The following is a 6,939-nucleotide window of genomic DNA, read 5'->3' as shown; positions in this document are numbered from 1 at the left end:
TTTCGAGTGTGTGGAAAATATTTGAATGTTCCCTCACTTACAGTTTTCTACCTTATACAAGTTCCAACTTTTGAATGTTTCACTGTATAATGATGTGTATTTGAAAGTATACTATGGAGCAACTTAAAGCCTCTCTGATGCAATCCCTTTGTTACACTTTATAAATTTTTGTATTGTTTGAATTTTTATTATAATGAACAGTGTCCATTTTATATTTTAAAGAAAAAAATAAACAGGATATTTTGAATTTTTTTAAAGTCTGTAAGTAAATTCTTTGCATCTTGCTTTTCCAGCTGAGATAATATTTATTCCTTCTTATTCCTATTTCAGGCATTTTGATCTGTCTCTTTTCCTTCAAAACACATGCATTAATCTCCTACTATTCTGAGTGAAAATGGGCAAGGTAAGTCTTGGAAATTTGGCTAATTTGGACTAGTGTAGGTGCAGCGTATCAGGCATATGGAAAGCATTAACAACAGCAGGCCACTCTGCCAATAGGGGAGTTGAATAAGGGTTGACTAAAAGCACTGGTGTCAAAAAAGGAACCATGGAATAAGCTAGGCTGTAAGAAATGTAAAATCCAGAGTAACTTTTATTTATTTATTTCTACTCACCTTCCTACACATGCTTTGCCACTTTATTTTCCCAAAGCAAGCCATTTCCAAGCTGAAACAATAACTCTAGCCCATTACTAGTGAGAATGATAGTTATTTATTCAATTGTGGGATAGAATTTTCAATGAATTCATATTTGGAAAAATGAAATTCATGTATTCTTTCAAGTCTTTTAAAACAATATCTGATATATGATTTATTGAATGTAAAACTGATGATCTGCCCTGTAAACTTGCACTCAAATCACAAAAAGAAAAAAAGAAAAAAATCAACCTTTAGTCATAGAGTTGTTAATTAATTGATCTTTCAAAAATTTTTTTTTAAAAAGGTAAAAATTAATCAGTTTTACATTCAACAAATCATACATTTTGTTTCATCTCAATTACAACCCACTCCATACAACAACAGTAATCCTGCTTCCTCCCAGTGGTTCCTATCTGCATTCCACCCACCTTCCTTTGTCCTCAGGTAAATGTTGCCCTTTTGATTTTGCATGATTGACCATTCCATGGTGAGCATATCTTGCTAGTGTTGTCCCCCCTATAAACCTCTCTACTGCTTGGCTGAAAATTGGCCCACAAGGGTGAGTTCTTTTCCAGACCTGAAGGGTGGTTGAGGGCCATAATCTAAGGTTCCTCCAGTCTCTTTCTGACCAGTAAACCCTGTCTTTATTATTACTATGAAATAATTTTGAATGTTGAAAAAACAAAAAAACAATATCTAACTGTTAAGAACATTCAGTTGAGTAAAGTACATGATAAAAGATCCTTTGAAAAAGGAGAGTGAATTAACTTATACCACATCAGAGAGAAAGTTTCAGTATTTTTGTGTGTGTGTTTAGGTAAGTTTACACAGTACATTAGGTTCCCACTTAGCAGGTCTACTGCCCCACTGGTAAGAATGGTTAGTAGTGGTAGCTAAGTACCATCCAGTTCTTCTGGTTTGGGGATGAAAGAGGCAATGGGTCATGTGGGCTATTTGTCTTGTGGAGTGAATTCTTCCTTAAATCTTTGGTTTTCTTCACTCTCCTTGTTCCAGATGTATAGAGAACAACAGTTGTATTTTAGCTGCTCACAAGCGTTTAAGACCCTGGATGCTACTCACTAGGATTCAGAATATAACCTTTAAGAGTCTTTGACAATCTCAGTTTTTATAGTCAAATAACTATCTTTGGTATTATTTATTGGTCCAGTGGTGAGGATTTTTGTTTTCTTTATATTGAAGTGCATGCAACCCATACCAAAGGCTGTGGTCTTTGATTTTCATCAGTAAGTATTTTAAGACTTCGTTGCTTTCAGCAAGCAAGGTTGTATCATCTGCATATCACAGGCTGTTAATGAGTCTTCCTCCAATCCTCATGCCATACTCTTCTTCATATAATCCAGTTTCTCTGATTACTTGCTCAGTATACAGATTGAATAAGTATGGGGAAAGAATACAACCCTGACACACACCTTTCCTTATTTTAAACCACTCAGTGTTTCCCTGTTCTGTTTAAATGACTGCCTCTTGGTCTATGTACAGGTTTCTCATGAGCATAATCAAGTATTCTGAAATACCCATTCTCTGAAATGTCCATAGCTTGTCATGATCCACACAATCGAAGGCCTTTGCATAGTGAATAAGGCACAGGTAAACATCTTTCTGGTATTCTTTGCTTTCAGCCAAGATCCATCTGATGTCAGCAATGATATCTCTTGTTTCACATCCTCCTTTGAATCAAGCTTGAACCTCTGGCAGTTCCCTGTCAGTGTACTGTTACATCTGTTTTTGACTTATCTTCAGCACAATTTTCCTTTTCTGTATTATTAATGATATTGTTTAATGATTTCTGCATTCCATTTTGGATCACCTGTCTTTGTAATGGACACAAATATAGATCTCTTCCCATCAGTTAGCCAGATAGTTGTTTTCCAAATTTCTTGGCACAGGTAAGTCAGTGCATCCAACGGTACACCAGTTTGTTGTTGAAAGATTAAATTTGTATTCCAACAGTGCCAGGAGCCTTGCTCTTTGTCATTGCCTTCAGTGCACCTTGGACTTCTTCCTTCAATACCTTTGGTTCTTGATTATATGCTACCTCTTGAAATTGTTGAACATCAACCATGTATTTTTATGCCAGTTATTGTGTATTCTTTCAATCTTCTTTTGTTTTCTTCCTATACGATGTTCTCAATGTCATCCTACAACTCTTCTGGTTTTCAGTCATTAGTGTCTAATGCATCAAATCTGTTTTTGAGATTATCTCTAAATTCAGGTGGGATTTGCTTAAGGACATATTTTGGCTCCTGTGGATTTATTTTAATTTTCTTCAACTTCGGCCTGAACTTTCATATAAGCAATTGATGGTCTGTTCCACAGTCTGCTCCTGCCCTTGTTTTGGAAGATGATATGGTGTCCTGGTGTGGCACTGTGGGCTAATGCACTGGATTGCAAAGTTGGTCTGAACCACATTGTAGGCGGTTCAAACTCACCAGCCACTCTTTGAAAACCCTATACAGGACTGCTATGGGTCAGAACTGATTTGACGACACTTCACAACAATGTAGTTTTTCCATCATCCCTTCCCACAGATGTAGTCAGTTTGATTTCTGTGTATTCCATATGGTGAGATCCTTGTGTATAGTCATATTTTATGTTGTTTGTAAAAGGTATTTACAATGAAGAATTCATTGGTCTTGCAAAATTCTATCATATGGTCTTTAACATTGTTTCTATCACCAAGGCCATAGTTTCCAACTACTGATCCTTCCTTTTTGTTTCCAACCAATGCAGAAGCCCTAAACTTAGAAAGCTTGACCAAAGTTTTGAGTTCAGTTTTTAACAATCAGTGATAGAGTTAAAAGCTTTGACTAAGAAGCTAAGCTAATGGTAGATCCTGACTCCGGCCTAGTTATGCATATAACAAAAGATTTTCCTAGCAACACCCAAACACTTAAGTTAACTTAAGTAATAACAAAGACACATTTTTAATGTTCTTAAGACAAGGTCTTGACCTAAGATCCCTATCAGAAGTCCTCTAAGTGTTGTTGTTAAGTGCCCTTGAGTCAGTTCAGACTGGAACTTGTATAAGGTTTCCTAGGAGATGCTGATGGGTTTGAACCAATGACCTTGTGGTTACCAGCCCAGTGCTTATCCTACAGTACCACAAAGCAGCCCTTGTAACCACCAAAACCAAACCTACTGTCATCAAGTAGAGTGGATTCTGACTCATAGTAACTCTGTATAGGGTTTTTGAGGCTGTAAATCTTTATGGGAGCAGAAAGCCTCATTTATCTCACTTGGAGCTGCTAGAACTGTCTACCTTGTGGTTAGTGCAGTGCTTATCCTCCAGAGGGACCAGTGCTTACCTTGTAATAGTCTTATAAAATCCCTTTAGTCACATATTCAAGCTAACCAATCAAATAAGTCACATTCCTGTTTGCAACCAATCACTGTAAACTCCCTTCTCTGCCAAGTTGTCTTGCCTCTTGATCTCACAATTTCCATTCAGAATATTGCAAACTAGCCCTATATCTGTCCTTGGGAATCAATTGCCCTTTGCATTCATTGGTCTTCACTCTGGACTAACATCTCCCCATTAGAATATTTCTTAGCCTTTCGATAACTCTTCTTGTTTCACGTAATAGAGTCTGAGATTTTTAATGTAGGAAATGGCTAATGATTACTAGCATTTCTTCATGTGTTTATTAGGTACTTAAATATCCTCTTTGATGAAGTGTCTGATCATGTCCTTCACTCATTTCTTGATTGGATTGTTTTCCTGTTTGTTGTTGAGTTGTTGTTTCTTAAATATTTCAGAGATTAGACTAGATATTAGATTTAGATATAAGATTTAGAGATTAGATTAAATAGGTTCTTGCCAATTTCCACCCCCAGTCTTTAAGTTCTCTTTCAACTCTTTTGGTAAAAATCTTTTGATACACGTAACTGTTTAATTGTTATTGTTAGATGCCATCAAGTCAGTTCTGACTCATAGCAACCCAATGAACAACAGAACAAAATATTGCCTGGTCCTGCACCATCCTCACATTTGTTAGTCGCCTGATAACATGTCCAAGGTGTGGGAGACAGAGTCTCTCCATTCTTGCTTCTATGGAGCATTTGGCTATATTTCCAAGACAGATTTTTTTGTTCTTTTGACAGTCCATAGTACTTTCAGCATTGTAGCACCGTAATTCAAATGCACTGATTCTTCTACAGTCTTCCTTATTCATTGTCCAGCTTTCGCAGCATACAAGGCAATTGAAAATACCAAGGCTTGGGTCGGGTCTTGGGCCTCAAATGACATCTTTGTTCTTTAACATTTTAAAGAGGTCTTTTGCAGCAGCTTTGCCTAATGCAAGAAGTTGTTTGACTTTTTGACTGTTGCTTCCATGAGTGTTTATGGATCCAAGAAAAATGAAATCTTTGATAACTTCACCATTTTGGCTTTTTATCATGCTGTTATTTATTGGTCCAGTTGTGAAGATTTTCTTTCTTTCTTTCTTATTTTTTTATATTGCTGTGCAATCCATACTGAAAGCTTTAGTCTTTGATCTTCATCAGTAAGTACTTCTAGTCCTCTTTGCTTGCTGCTAGTGAGGTTGTATCATTTGATGCCACAATTTTCTTCATAATATCCACATTTTTGGATAATTTTCTTTATGTACAGATTCAATAATTATGGTAAAAGGAAATAACCCTGGCACACACTTTTCCTGATTTTAAACCATTTAGTATCTCCTTCCTCTACTGGCAGTTCTAGACCCACTGCCCCCTCCGGACCTTTTTACTTGCTGTTTTTCCTCCCATGGCTTCCTCTTTTAATTCATTCCTCAGCTGTCCTTTCCTCAGTCATCCCACTGATCATCTTACCTAGAATGGTACACACCATCCCAAACCTTCTCTTACCTCTTATCCTACTTTATGTAAACATATGTTTACTTGTGGTGCTGTAGGATAAGCAATGGATTGCTAACTGCACATTTGGCCTTTCAAACCTACTAATCACTCTTCAGAAACCCAGGGTCATAATGAGTTGGTACTGACTTGAGTGTACTTCACAACAATAGCAACAACTCTCCTCCCCAGAAGGCAGGGACGTCTCTGTCTTGTTCACCACTCTATATCCAGAGCCTAAGACACTGGGTGTACACAGTGTTGTTGTTGTTTTTATGTGCCGTGGAGTCAGTTCTGTAAGCAGTGTAAATGTTGGAATGAATGAATGAAAGAATACTGTTTCTTCTGATTGGGATGCCATTCATCTTCTTAATTCCTACTCTTCCTTAGAAGGCAGTTCTGATCTCAGCTCCCTTGAGTAGCCTTCCCTGATTAACTAAGCTGGCTTTGCTTCTTCATTTCTGAGTGCCCAAATGCCCTGTAGTTCTGTTAAACCCATGAGAATATTTTACTTGCTTACTTTTCAACTCTGTTGCCCCCACCCTGCAATTGTGTCCTTTGTGGTTCTAATTAAAGAGTATAGCAAACATCTTGTTTGGAAAAGAATTGTGCTCAGTAAATGTCTGAATAAATGATGAATGACACAACTTAGAACTATAATATTATTGATAACCACTAATTATCATCATGGAAATTATACTTTTTACTTACAAACATATTTATAACTGAAATTTTATTGAGGTAAGATGGGAGACAATTTTTCTAGAAATTATCAGAGATATGAAAAGTGAGTGACTTTAATAAACAGAGATTTCTTTTCTCTTAGTTTAGAAAGCTCACAGTCCAAATTCACTGTGCTGGCTACAAGGAAGGCTTTCTTTCTCTGTTGACTCTAGAGGAAGGTCCTTATCTCTTGTAAGTGTCCCCACCCAGGGCATTCTTCATATAGCTTGGCATGCTTCCTCCCTGTCTATACTTCCTAGTTTGTTTGTTTAATCTCTTTTATATCTCAAAAGAGATTGACTTAAAATATACCCTAAAATGCTTATCATGTCAAATCAACATAACAAAGACAATTCATTCCCAAATAGTATTATAACCACAGGCATAGAAATTAGGATTTACGACACATATTTTTTGGGGACCCAATTCAAGTCTTAGCACATCTGTAAGGTTGGCAGTTCAAACCCACCACAAGCTCCTTAAAAACCTGTATAGCGTGCTATGAGTCAAAACTGACTCAGTGGAGCTTAACAATGACAACAACATATATATACATGTATATTAGCCCTGGTGTGATGCTGTTGGATAACCATTGGACTCTTAACATCAAGGTTGGGGGTACAAGTCCACCAAGTGCTCCTTGGAAGCCCTATACAGGATCACGAGTTGGAACGTACTCAATGGCCCTTAACAACAGCAGTACATATGTGTGTGCGTGTGT

This window comes from Chrysochloris asiatica, unplaced genomic scaffold (assembly GCF_000296735.1).
Source record: "Chrysochloris asiatica unplaced genomic scaffold, ChrAsi1.0 scaffold00052, whole genome shotgun sequence".
In the NCBI taxonomy this organism is placed as follows: domain Eukaryota; kingdom Metazoa; phylum Chordata; class Mammalia; order Afrosoricida; family Chrysochloridae; genus Chrysochloris; species Chrysochloris asiatica.
This window is presented reverse-complemented; position numbering follows the sequence as displayed.